This window comes from Trichosurus vulpecula, chromosome 6 (genome assembly GCF_011100635.1).
Source record: "Trichosurus vulpecula isolate mTriVul1 chromosome 6, mTriVul1.pri, whole genome shotgun sequence".
In the NCBI taxonomy this organism is placed as follows: domain Eukaryota; kingdom Metazoa; phylum Chordata; class Mammalia; order Diprotodontia; family Phalangeridae; genus Trichosurus; species Trichosurus vulpecula.
The window spans coordinates 111,778,979-111,793,156 of NC_050578.1; positions in this window are offsets into that span (position 1 = coordinate 111,778,979).

The following is a 14,178-nucleotide window of genomic DNA, read 5'->3' on the forward strand; positions in this document are numbered from 1 at the left end:
ATGCGATGGATAATCTGAGTTACTTTTTTACAGATGAAGAAACCAATGTTCAGAAAAGTCAAATGAAATGCCCAAGGTTAGACAACTAGTAGGTGTCTACTCTCCCTTGTTGGGGCCCGACCAGCAGACCCCAACCAGTCACCAAGAAATGAAGACACGGGTCAGGTGGGTACTAGAACATAGCACGTTTATTGAAAGCCAAGCAAGTTCTTATATAGTGTTTGTACTACTTTGAAGCCTATGTGTGGGTCATATGCCAGGAATGTAGCCTGTGTTTTTCCAATATTATCACTTAGTTTTTTCTCACACCAGATCTTATTTTGTCCTACACTGTATCTCCATGTTTCGTCTCAGTCCGGGAGCGTGGAGGCCCTGCTTGGAGCATTCCTTAGAGCCCTTTCTCAAAACATGAAGAGTTGATTTCGAGGTCAGACTCAGCTCCGGTCTTCTACACCCCCTATCTTTATTCTCTTCACCTGCTCTTCTCTTTCCTCAGCATCCTGAAAGCTGGTTTCTGTTCCTACTGTTTTATTGAAAATGTCCTTTCCAAGGTCACCATTAATCTTTTAACTTACCAATTCAATTGCCCTTCCTCACTTATCTTCCCTACTTTTCTGCCATATTTGACTTGACACTGTTTCTAGGAACTACATTTTAAGAATAGTGATTATTTATGGATAATCTAAAGGACAACAGAATGGGGAAAGTCTTAAGGTCATACCATCTGAAGATTGGCTGAGAGGGCTGGGATAGTTAGTCTAGAAAAGAGGAGCCTTGGGAGTCATGTTGCTTCATCTTCAATTATTTGAAGAGTTTTCCTGGGAAGAAAAATTTTACTTTTTGTATTCTCTTTGAACCTGGAACTAGGAACAATGGATAGAAATTGCAAGGAGGCAAACAGGCTTGATTATAAAGAAAAACATTTTAACAAAGCTATTCAGAAGTGGAGTGGGCTTTCTGGGGAAGTGGTGGATCTTCTCTTCCCCACCCCAAGCGGTCTTCCAACAGAGCTTGGGTGACTAATTGGATATGATGTATTCTTTTGCAAGTCTATTTTGGATCAATGGTGTCTCAGGCCCCTCCTCTGGAATTCTATGATTACATTCTCTCCTCACCCCTTTACCTTGTCCTCATTGCTTATCTGGTTTAGAATATAAGCTCTTGGAGGACAGGTGTTGTATTTTTCCTCTTTTTGTCCCTAGTACCTCACACTGTACTTGCATATGGTAAGCAATTTGGAGCCAATCTTTAAACCCAGGTCTTCCAATGCCAAATCTAGTACTCTTTCTATTATATTGCCTCTGCCTTTCCTGTACCTTGACCTATAGCTTAGAAAATACAAACTTGGTTTGTGAATGGACAAAGATATATTTTCCTGATTGGGTTCATCATACTGATATGCATAAATTTAAGGACTATTGCAGGTTTTGCCTGAGGACACCAAAGTTATTCTGTTTTTAAATAATGAAAAAAGCCAAAGACATCATAAGTTGACTTAAGGGAGTCATAATGTCCAGGACTACAGATGTGTTAGTTCTGCTGTATTTGGATCATATCTGGAGTACTGTGCTCAGTTGTAGACTGAGGAACCAGGTTGACAAAGGGCCTGTAGATCATTCTATATGAGGTTTGGTTGAAAGAACTGGGAATGGTTAACTTGGAGAAGAGAAGACTTGGGGGACAATAGGGAACATGATAGCTGTCTTCAAGTATCTGAAAGACCACCACCTGAAAAAGGAATTACATTATTATCTTGCTTATGAAGATGAGAGAACCAGAAGTTGTGGGTATAAGTCACAAAGAGGCAGATTTAGATTTGAAAAAAGGAAAAACTCCCCAATGGGGAATTATACAAAAGTTATCTCTCAAGGAAGGAAGTTCCCCCTACGAGGCAAGGCTGAATGATGGTTTTCAGGAATGCTGTTCAATGTATTCTCCGTCAGGTCAGACTAAATTGAGGGTTCTTAACTTTTTTTATGTCATTGATCCCTTTGGTAAGTCCGGTGAAGGCTGTTGACCACTTCTCAGAATGTTTTTAAGTGTATAAAATAAAACACATAGGATGCCCAAGGAAACTATGTTGAAACACAGGCATGATTTCCTCCCCCACTCCACGTTCACAGACCCCTCCCCATCCCAGAGATCTATCTGCATAATCTCAAACTACCCAACTTGTAGGACATAGAAATTCTTTTATTGGATAAGAGTCCTGCCCACTCAAAATGAATAACAAAAAGGGACATTTCCTCTCAACTGCATATATTTCTCACTTTAATGGAATGACATTTAACTTTGGAAAAGTGGAAGGGACCTTAGAGGTCATCTTGTCCAATCCTCTTAGTTTACAGATGAGGACACTGGGATCTGAGAGTCTCAGTGACTTGCTTATGGTTACAAAGGAAGGAAGTGACTCACTTAAGATTTACCAAACAGTTGTTAATGGCCTAGTATAGTAGTAGAAAGAATTTTAGACTTGCAGTCTGGAGACCTACATTAAATCTCTCCTCCACTATTTATTAGCTGTGAATTGAGGCAAGTCACTTAATTCTCTGTTTTCTCATCTGAAAAATGCAGAATTTACACTTCCTACCTCACAGGGTTCTTTTGAGCAGAGCAGCTCTTGGTAAATCTTGAAGAATTATTTAACTGTGAGTTGTTATCATTATTAAGTGCTTTCTATGTGCCAAATACTGTGGTAGTCACTGGATATACAAGAATGAAGCAATTTTTTAAACGTGAAGACTGAGCAGTAACCTGATATTACATTTCAGTGTTATGTATTATTTATGGTTTCATGTTGCCATAAAACCATAAATAATACATGATATTGAAATGGAATGTCGTTACTGCTCAGACCACATGTTAAAAAGGTTGTAAGCACCACTGATATCTTTGTGATGTCAAGAGAAAGCAAAAAAAGTGCCCCATCTGTTGGAAGGGCCCCTGGAATGATGGTATCGGAGGACATGGACAGGAGTCACATGGGATGGGCAGTTAGTCATGGATGGGTTGGCCTGGATAAACTGTTGGAGAGACTGTAAGATCACTAATTCACTGGACTATTTGAATATAAGTTTATATGTGAAAAATGTATGAACATTTTGATAGTGCCCATCTGAAATCAATGTTTGCCTGCTAATCCATCCTTGTTCCAATTAATACATACAGTTAGGAATATTATTAGGGCAATGTTGCTTCTTGAGACACTCAGAGAAATGTAGCTGACCAGGAACTTGTTATCGTGACATCTATCTCCTTATGGTCACCCTAGATGACTCATGATGGTGGCCACTAAGGGTTGATTCCTAGGTACCCATAGCTCACAGTGGTTGTACTCCAGGTGATCTCTTCCCTGTCCTCTGGGCGGGTTGGTTAGGGGTGGTATGCCTGGAATTTGCTTCTTATTTTTCTGCTGTTTCTGTTTCTCACATGATAAGGCAGTGTCTAGGGTCTCTTTCCCTGTGAGACCTTCTTTGTGTCCCCAGGTTCAAGGTCTTTCCACAGAGTCTCTCCTTTTAACTGAGTTTGTCTCTGTCTCTTGCATGTTGTGTAGTTCCTAGGTGCAAGAATGGTTAATTATAGCTCTGATTTTAATCATGAGATACCGCGGGGGTTTCCCGAGCATCTTGTTTCTTATTCCCATTCTGGTTGACCAAGGTCTAGAGAGTCCAATATACGATTATTATCTTTCTCTTCAAATGAGATACTCTAGAATTTTGCTCCAGGCATTCTTAATGTATTGATGGAAGGACAGAAACTTGAGTTGAAAATGGACCTTTAAAGGAAATAGTAGGTAAGCTTGAGTATTAAAAATCTATCAGCATACTAAATGGAATTTCATCTTTTTTGCATTACTTCTCCGCTGACATGATATTACTGTGATTGCTTACCAGATACCAGTGATGTCAGTATTTTTTCAGGACCAATTCCCTCCTTGATAAATTTTCCTGTATTTTGTTTTAGCTTCATTATTATTAGTCTTTCTTACATTTTGTCCTTGAGGGATATTCCAAAGGACATTCAGAATGCATTAACTTTGAAAGAACAAGAATTGTTTGTGTTACTGAGGAAGATTCATAGCATAGGAATCAAGCTGAAAAAGGGAACATTTTAATCAACACAGGGAATATATTAAGCCAAACTTCATTTTGTCATAAGGCTGATCAATGTCTATTTCATAAAAATGGAGCAGCATTTTCCATTAATTAATTATTATTGTAATTTTCTTTGAAGATGAAAAGAGAAGTTGGAGATGGAGACTCTGAATTTCATGGGTCATTTTGTATTTTTATCAATTTCATGAACCTCCAGAGCCACTTAGTTAGGTTCAGAGCTATAATTGGCAATCTGGGGGCTCAGGGCAACTTCACTAATTGTGTTTAGGCAAGCATCAGGAAATGTGTCCTTAGATTTTTGGAGACAAATTCCAGTGGAAAGGAAGGAAAGAAACAAGCATTTATTAAATGTCTACTATACTCCAGGCTAAGCACTTTACAAACATAATCTCATTTTTATCCTCTCAGAAGCCCAGTTTCTATTCTCCCTACTTACAGTTGAAGAAACTGAGGCAGATAGAGGTTGTGAATTGCCTGAACCTTGATTTCAGTCAGTCTGTCAATCCTCTATTCAGCCATCAAAGTGATTTTCCAAAAGTGTGGATCTAACCATGCCACTCCCCTACTCAATAACCTCCAGTGGTTCCCTATCACTTTTAGGATTAAATATAAAATCCTCTGATATTCAAAGCCCTTCATAATCTACCTTCCCTACCTACATCTTTCCTGGCTTCCGACACACTATTCCCATGCATTCTTTGATCTGGTAATACTGGTTTTCTTGCTATTCCTTAACCAAAACACCGTATTTCTTGGCTCCAGAAATTTTCTCTGTCCCTCATGCTGTCCTCATTTCCACCTCCTGGCTCCCCCGGCTACTTTCAATTCTCAACTTAAGTCCCATCTTTGAAAGGAAACCTGACCTGACTCCTCTTCCTACTAGTGCCTTCCCTTTGTTAATTATTTCATATTTATCCTGTCTATAGCTTGTTTGTATATATCTGTTTACTTGTTGTTTCTCTCATTTGATTGTGAGTTCCTTGAGAGCAGGGACTAATTTTTGCGTCTTTTTGTATCCCCAGAACTTAGCACAGTGCCTGGAACATAGTAGATCCTTAATAAAAGCTTATTGACTGACTCCTATTGCCGCAGTTGTCCCTAAGCTGCTGAAGGATTGTAAGAGCTTTCAGCACCTTCTTTGTTTTAGCATCTTATTACAAAGCTCCAGCCATCCAGCTTTAGTTACAGCCCTGTCTAGATGGGTCCTCAGATGGCAGCTCAGTCTGTTGTCAGGTTTATGCTTAATGCGTTCTCATCTTGGTAGAACCTCCCCAAGCTTGTCCCCTTCAACATAAAGCATCAAGGGAGGACTTTCTGTGGTGTATTATATAAATGTTGCTGTTTAGTAGTTTCAGTTACATCTGACTGTGATCCCATTTGGGATTTTTTGGGTAAAGATACTGGGGTGGTTTGCCATTGCCTTCTCCAGCCCATTTTATAAATGAGGAAACTGAGGCAAATGGGGTTAAGTGACTTGCCCAGGGTCACATAGTGTCTGAGGCTAGATTTGAACTCAGGAAGATGAGTCTTTCTGACTTGAGGCCCAGCACTCTATCCACCGTGCCACCTAGCTGCCCCATTATTAAACACCTATACCTTAAATGTAAAATTAGGCAAATAACCTAAGTTTGCATAATCTGTACAGAGAAATTAGCACTCCAGCTACATCAGGACAACCTGATATCCAACTTTGCCCAGTAATGTAGTCAGGCTTACTTTTAGTGGGGAAGACGAGAGCAATTTCAATAAGGTATCAGAGGCACTGGAATGCCAATGGAGGAGACAAAGTGATGATCTTAACTGCTATATAAGAAAGGTTGGTTTTTTAAGATTCAGACTATGATTTGCCTCAAACTCTATAGGCACAAGTGTAAATTTGGATCTGGTTGGAGAAAAGGAGGTTTTAATTTGCTGCATAATCCTGCATGTTTCAACCCTGCTTTCCTTATGTTGAGATGAAGCCAGGAATGAATGAATAGACTTATATCATCTTGGCTGAAAGCTACCCAGGTAGAATCTAGGATCTTAAGATGAGAACTCTCAAAAGCCAACAGATGTACATATGCATGCGAAGCCACACAATACTAGATCAGCTCTTTGTTCAAATACAAACCCTTTAAGACATAATAGAGATTCTTTGCACGTCTCAAAAGATTTTAGTTCTGTTAAAAAATTTAAGCTGATGACAGACATTCACTGGATGGATAGCAAAACTCTCCTGGGTTGTACCCATCAACACTGTGAAATTTACAAAAAAAATAAATATCACTCAGTAAGAACGAACTCCAACTTCATTTGAAACTTGATTTTTTTTGATCTTAAGAGACTTGAGGAAGAAAAGTGGGAAGGGAGCAAGTTTGCTAATTCTAATAATTTCCTAGATGTTTGCATGCATTCGATATAAGCTTTGTGATTGTAGCCTTCTGGAGAATTTAGAAACAATTAGAATGCTTTATATGGGAAAACATGTTTCACATTCCAAATAAATGACTTATAAATTCATGTTGAGAACATAATCTATTTGTAAGCTGGAGCCTCCCTTGCCTGGTAGATTCAAGCCATCTTAGAAATAGCAAGTGATATAAATCTGCGTGAGATATCTGATTTGGGTCAGGTGTGGTGGCACAGTTCGTAATCTCTGCTACTAAGGAGGCTGAGGTTACAGATCTCTTCAGCTGGGGAGTTTTGAACTGCAGAGGACCAAGCTAATTGGGTATTCACATTAAGTCTGGCTGCAGAGGATGAAGCTGATTGGATGTTCACACCAAGTCTGGCAACGGTATGGTGGGCCCTCAGGAGTTGCCTAAGAATGCGGGAACTGGGCCTGCTTGGAAATAGAGCAAGTGAGATCTGGGCAATGAGTAGTCCCTGCACAAGTCCCTGGGCAAGGTAGATAGGGAGTGGGGCAGCAAGGTGGCGCAGAGGATAAAGCAGCGGCCCTGGAGTTAGGAGGACCTGAGTTCAAATCCAGCCTCAGACACTTGACACTTACTAGCTGTGTGAACCTGGGCAAGTCACTTAACCTCATAGCCTCACCAAAAAAAGCAAACAAACAGAAAAACCCAAACAAGATAGATAGGGAGACCTAGTTAAAAAAATTAAATTGAAATGATAAAATTTGTTCTACTCTAGCAGAAAAAATTGAAATAAATATTTGGACATTTCAAGAAAAAAGTATTTTTTTGGCCTGAATTATATGAATAGCAGCCTCAATAACTTCACTTTGCTAGTAGAGATGTCACCTATGTCTAGTTCTCTTTTACAAAATTCATCATGTGATGAAAATCTGAAGTAGCATAGCCTAGTGACAAGAATGCCAGAATTGGAATAAGAAGACCTGTGTTCAAATCCTGCTCTCAGGACTTGGTGATATGACAATGGATAAACCTCTGTCCTCAGTAAAATAATACTTACCATATCCAATTTAGGCAGCAGGAGAGTACAGAAGGTAGAGAGCTGGCCTTGTATTTAAGAAGCTCTGGCTTTAAATTCTGCCCCCTAACATTCAATGGCACATCCATGGATAAGTCATTTATCTTTGTCTCAGTTTCCTCATGTATGAAATAATATGTGACATGTAGCAGCATGGTACAGAGGGTAGAAAGCTCGGTTTGTATTCAGGAAGAGACTGCTTTGAATCCTGTTCCCAACACCCAATGGTTGGGATAATGGTCAATAGTGCCCACCATATCTACTTAAGGTACAGCATGATACTGTGGATAGAGATGCTCATTTTAGAGCCAGGAAAACTGGGTTCAAATCCTGCATCTCATAAGTGCTATCTGTGCAATCGTGGCCAAATAACTTCTTAATGCCCATAAGAAACTGTCTAAGTCTCTAAGTCACAAATGCACTGTTGAAGTGCACCCATGGAGTCAATTACCACGCTGGGAGTTCTTTGAAATTCCCAAATGACATTACAGACCTGGATCTTTCCCCCTGCCAGACTTAGTGCTGAGCTTAGTTATTTTTTATGCTACTGAAGTAATAGGTTGCTGTGGTACAAAATCCCAGTCATCTTTTAAATCCCAGGTGGTCATGACAAGAGGGTGAAAAAGAGTTTCTACTTCACAGGGTGGTTGTGAGGCTCAAATGAAATAAAATATACAAGATGTTTGGTGAAACCAAACTGGTATTTATACTCAATGAATACATGTGCATAGGAAAGGGAAGTGGGAATTAAAGCCTAGGGGAACCAAGTGGGAGGTATGTTGATTGGATGATTTTTATTGAAATAGCCATGCCAGCAATCCTGTGTACCTGCCCAAGAATGAAGTGAGAAGGCTTGTTTCCCATGAATCTGTAACTCAGTCACAGTGGCAATCAGCTTTCAGTGACTTAAATTTCGTGGAGTCCATGGATTTTGGGGGCTTAGGAACAGTAATAGCGAATGATATCCATATACGCTATAATAGCATCAAGTCATTTTCTAGCCATTTTGCTGACAAATGGCCTGCGTAAGGATATAGCTTACATGAGGAAGAACCCATGATCAAGACCTTGTAAAGGTAACAGCTTTCGCAACAAAATAGTCCTTTCCTAATGTCCCTTCTTCCCATGTAGAGTGCTGTTAAAGTTTTACCATACTTACATTGGTACGATTTGGAGGGGGAGGTATGGAATTTAATCAGGACCTGCAGTATTGGGAACTGTGCATTTGGAAAGTCCTTTCACTGATGAGATTAGTGGATCAAGACAGAAAGTATGGCACAGAGCTGGACTTGAAGTCAGGAAGACCAGAGTTCAAATCTTGCCTCTGACACTAGTGTTATGATGCTATACGTATCACTTAATCTATCTGAGCCTCATCTTTCTCATCTGTAAAATGAGGAGGTTGACTAGATAGCTGCCAGGGTCCTTTCCAGCTCTATGACACTATGATCACTTGCAATATCTAGTCTTACAGGTTTCCTAGGGCTCCTGAGAGGTTCCATGACTTGTCCATGGTCAAACTTAGTATTTATTTAGGACTCAAGCTCAGGTCTTCCTTACTCTAACTGATGCTAGCTCTTTATCCACTAAACAAAGTCACTTCTTGGACAGGGCTCAAGGGGACCAAAAAAGTCTCAAAGTATGAAATCTATTCTCAAATAGTTGCTAAAATTCTGGGGAAGTTAAAGTATCTGCGTATGTAGATCTTTAATGACAAAGATAGTATCTTCATGTATGATGCTGACAGAACTAGAGTTTGAACATCTGTTCTGAGTTGTTTTTCAGTAGCACCATTATATTTGTTCTGACCCCACTCTCTTCTTTGATCTTCTCTTCCTTGTGACCAACAACTGAATACATTTTGCAAAAAGGTTGGCTTGATTTAGGGTCCAACTGGTGATCATTTCATGCAACAGAATAAAGGATGGGAAGAGGCGGAAGTCAGGGGAAGAGATGGAGAGTGAAGGGAGAAAGGTACTCCATGGAGGAAAGATATTAATAGAAGTATTGGGACAGGAAAACTTAAGATGTATCAAAAGGCTAGAGAGTAGACAGATGTGGTTAGACAGTAGGTGAGCATAGCTAGTAGGGTGCAGGATTTCTGTTGGTATGGGTGGAAGATGAGGATGGAAAGGCACTATAGAGGGACTCTCATGTTAATGTAAGGAAAGGTAGATTTGATATTGTAGGAAGACACTGATAAGCTAGAGATAGTCCTGAGGTAGTCAACCAGGGTGGGCCTCAGTTCAATATAAGGGTTCATTGAAGGAACTGGGAAGGTTTAGCCTGATGAAAATGAAACAGAATGGTGAGTCATTGCTGCCTTCAAGTATTGAAAGACTGTCAAGTAAAATAAGGATCTGATTCACTGAAAGCTTCATTCACCGGCCTCAGTGGGTAAAACCAGAGGCAATGGATGTATGATTCAAAGAAGCAAATTTCGATTCGATATCAAGAAAATTAGAGATAGCAATTAGAGATATCCCTAAGTGGACTGGGCTGCTTCAGGAGGCAGTGGATTCCCCTTATTGTATGTCTTCAAGCAAAGCCTAGATGACTGTGGCTGATAGAGGTCAAGTTTGTTCCAGTGAGGACTCCTTGCTTGGGTATGGATTGGACTAAGTGACTGCTGAGGTTCTCTACCACTGAGAAATTAGGAGATCATGGAGCTATTGCTATTGAAGGCTTCTGAGTGGCAAACGGTCCTGATGAAAGCAATATTTTAAGAAGATAAGTCTAACTGCAGTGACCAGGATAGGTTAAAGAAGGAAATGATGGGAGATGGGGACCAATTAGAAGACAAATCTCAAGGGCCATAGCATGAGGTGATGAGGACCTGGAATAGGGGCAATAGAAAGGAAAGGCCAAGAACAATTATAAGGAATTCATCAAAATAGTGGTTTTTGAAGTAGGAAAAATATTTATTTTCTTCAAACATCAGCTGAGGTTTAACCATGACAACTTTATGTTTGAGGTATTGGAACCAGCCACCTCAACTTCTGAAAGTCTGAAGTGCAAGGTTATAAGAGAGAAATAGCAAATCCTCCATATTTGGGGAGGTACCATTTTCCAGGCTGAATTAATTTGTGTTTGAAATTCTGGTGTGAATTTCTGATTAAGCTGGTCTGCTTTTCCTGGTCAGAGAGAAATTAGGCCAGAACTGTGATGCCTCTAATCTTGAAGGTCAGTGTGACCCTTCCCTTACCAATCCATTCTTCCTAATACATACTCTTCGACATACATTATTTATTTTTCTGGGCTCCTCTTATATTCTTATTAGCCCTTTCAATAAACATCAGCAGAGATAAAAGGACAGAAAGTCCAGGAGGGTTATTAATGTTAGACAAGGGTATTTTACTTCATCCAACACGAGCAATATTTCCAAGCTCTTCAAAGAGTTTATTAGTGTGCTCTATTATCTATTTATAAAGGTCTCAAGACATCATCCTTCGCCTTTAATATAATCAAGGAGAAATGTATTTCTTCCCATTCATGCAAATCTACAATGATATTGGCAGTCATTCCCAATAATGCAGTGTGACGTTGATAATGGCCACCATGAAGAGAACAGGAGTGGCAGTTTTGACATTGCTGTTGCTGGTCGATGCTGGGGTTCATGCTGAGGAAGTTTTCACTGATATTTCAAATGTGACAAAAAGGATCAATTGCATATGCTTGGAGTTGTAATTCCAAATGACATCTGCCTCCCTGAATTTTTATGGTGGCGGCAAGGAAATAAGATGGGTGATTGATCTTTTTAGATGATTAAAGAATCCTCAATTTAGTCCTAGAGGAGATTTTAGAGACCAGAAAATCTAACCTCTTCATTTTATAGCTGAGTAAAATGAGCCACAAAGAGGTTAAATCACCTGCCTGGGTCACACAGCCAGTGGAATGTTTGAGGCCAGAGAATAGACCCAAGTTTAAGTTGAACCCAAGTTTACTGCCCATCCACCAAAGCAGTGGTGTCAAACTCAAAGAGAAATTTGGTTGTTGTTTTTCAGTTGTGTCTGGCTTTCCATGACCCTGTTTGCTTGTTTTTTTATACTGGAGTGGTTTGTCATTTCCTTCTCTAGCTTATTTGATGAGGAAACTGAGGTGAACAGGGTTCACACAATTAGCATCTGAAGCTGGATTTGAACTCAGGAAGATGAGTCTTCCTGACTCCAGGCTTAGCGCTTTATCTACTGTGCCACACAGAAAATAGAAATGGGGGCCATTAAACCATACCCAGGGATCCCTGGGGACTGCAAATTGACTAAGAAAACCACAAATTCAGATCGTTTATATTGCCTTATATTTTAATTTATTTTGGTAAATATTTCCGAATGACATTTTAATCTGGTTCCAGCCGTCTTTAATTTTGTGTCTGCTTGGGGTCTGTAGCAGCCAGCTTGATACTTTTGCACCACACTGTGCCACCACTCAAGATTGTCATGGGAAAAAATTATTTGAGTATTCTGGGCCTGTTTTTATACAGACAAAGTAGAGAACTGAGCAGCCAGCTAGAGAATTTGAGGTATATAGGAAGGAAGGAAACAGGCATTTATTAAGCACCTACTATATGCCAGGCACTGTGCTGGGTGCTTTACAAATATTCTTCACAACCCTGGGAAGTGGGTACTTTAATTATCCACATTTTACAGCTGAGGAAACTGAGGCAGACAGAAATTAAGTGACCTTTCCAGGGTCACAGCTAGTAAGTGTCTGAGGCTGGATTTGAACTCAGATCTCCCTGACCCGACCTGGCACCACTATGGCTGATTCATATATCTATATCTATATCTATATCTATCTATATCTATCTATCTATATATATATATAAGTACTATGGTTAATTCAGCCCTGTCCTCAGAAAAGTATTTTTAAAAAGTTATCTGGATAACTTAATGGGCTCAATTTGATTAAAGAGACATTTAAAAATGCCTCCTGAGGGCTGGACGCTATTACAAGTGATGAGGACATAAAGATAACGATGAACATGGTCCTTGCCCTCAAAGGACTTATATTCTGTAGTGGATTGATGGATTCTCAAGATATCAAGGGAAAGGAGAAAAAGGATGGATTGTGTTACCTATTAAAAAGGAATGCCTAATTTCTCGTTTCTGAAGAATTTTGAGAGTGCGTCCTTTATGAAGCTATGAGGATAGGCAGGGTTTGTTAAGAGCGGCTAAGTGGCGCCATAGTGCACAGAGCACCAGGCCTGGAGGAAAGGAGACTCATCTTCCTGAGTTCAAATATGGCCTCTGACGCTTAGTAGCTGTGTGACCCTGGGTGAGTCACTTAACCCTGTCTGCCTCAGTTTCCTCATCTGTCAAATGAGCTGGAGAAGGAGATGGCAAACCACTCTGCTACCTTTGCCAACATCCTGAATTGGATAAGAAGAATTGGACATGACTGAACAACCAACAACAATGGTTTGTTAAATGTTATTCTGTAGCAGAATACATATGTGCAGGCCCACAACTGACTGAAAGGTGTGGAGAATACATGATTTCACTGTGCTTATAATTCCTGTGCTGTAAAAATGAGTTTTGAGTCAACAGACCAAGAGACAATCTTAAAGATCCTCCTTCAAGAAGATGTTCCCCAAACATAAGCTCGCTCTATATGTCAGGAAATGTATGACCTTAATAGCAGAAATTTCTTGATAATATTCACTCTTAATATCAAATAAGAATATAAAACAAGGAGATGTACATTCACCAAAGGTATTTGCCTTTGTCATGGAGGTCATGTCCAGTGCAATATCCAAACTGAACATAGATTCCATATAGTTGGGGTGTGGTCCTCCAGGTGTATCTATTTGCAGAGAATGTGGCTGATTACACCAAGACCCAGGACATTGTAAGCCTCTAAAGAAGATTCAAAACCACTGAAGAGTTTGCATCAAATATCCATACAGAATAATTATTGAGAGGTGCAGTGCAGTGGATAGAGGGCTGGCCTTCCCTTAGAGCCAAGAAGATCTGGATTTAAGCCCTGCCTCTGACACGTACTAGGCACGCCACGAACTTTCAGTGTCTTAGGCAACTCTCTCTAACTATAGATTATAGAAAAGATTTCCATCTATATCCATGGAGGAAAGTTAAAACACGGAGAATCTCCTACATTGATGAAATATCAGTTTTGGACAAATATTATTATGTATGATCAGAAAAGAAAGTGAACTGGTCATGTTGGTGACTAAAGGATAAAAGCTGGATGGCCTACAAGCTGTAGGTAACTACAAGCTGTGTTGGTACCCACACAATGTCGAGAGATGAAGAGCAAGGTCGTGGATACAGAGTCACATACAATGAGAGAGAACATTGTCTATGGGCTGCAGTCTACACCTCTCTAGGTTGTATAGAGTCTTTACTCTTTTCCTCTATGCCCTTACCATCCATGATCACTTTTCAACCCTTTGCCATCTGACCCTTGCACCCACCACTTGGTTGTAACTACTCTCTCTAAGATTATTAGCTCTTTCTTTCTTTCTTTCTTTCTTTCTTTCTTTCTTTCTTTCTTTCTTTCTTTCTTTCTTTCTTATTTTTAGTTTTCAGCATTGATTTTCACGAGAGTTTGAATTACAAATTTTCTCCCCATTTCTACCCTCCGCCCCACTCCAAGATGGCATATATTCTGGTTG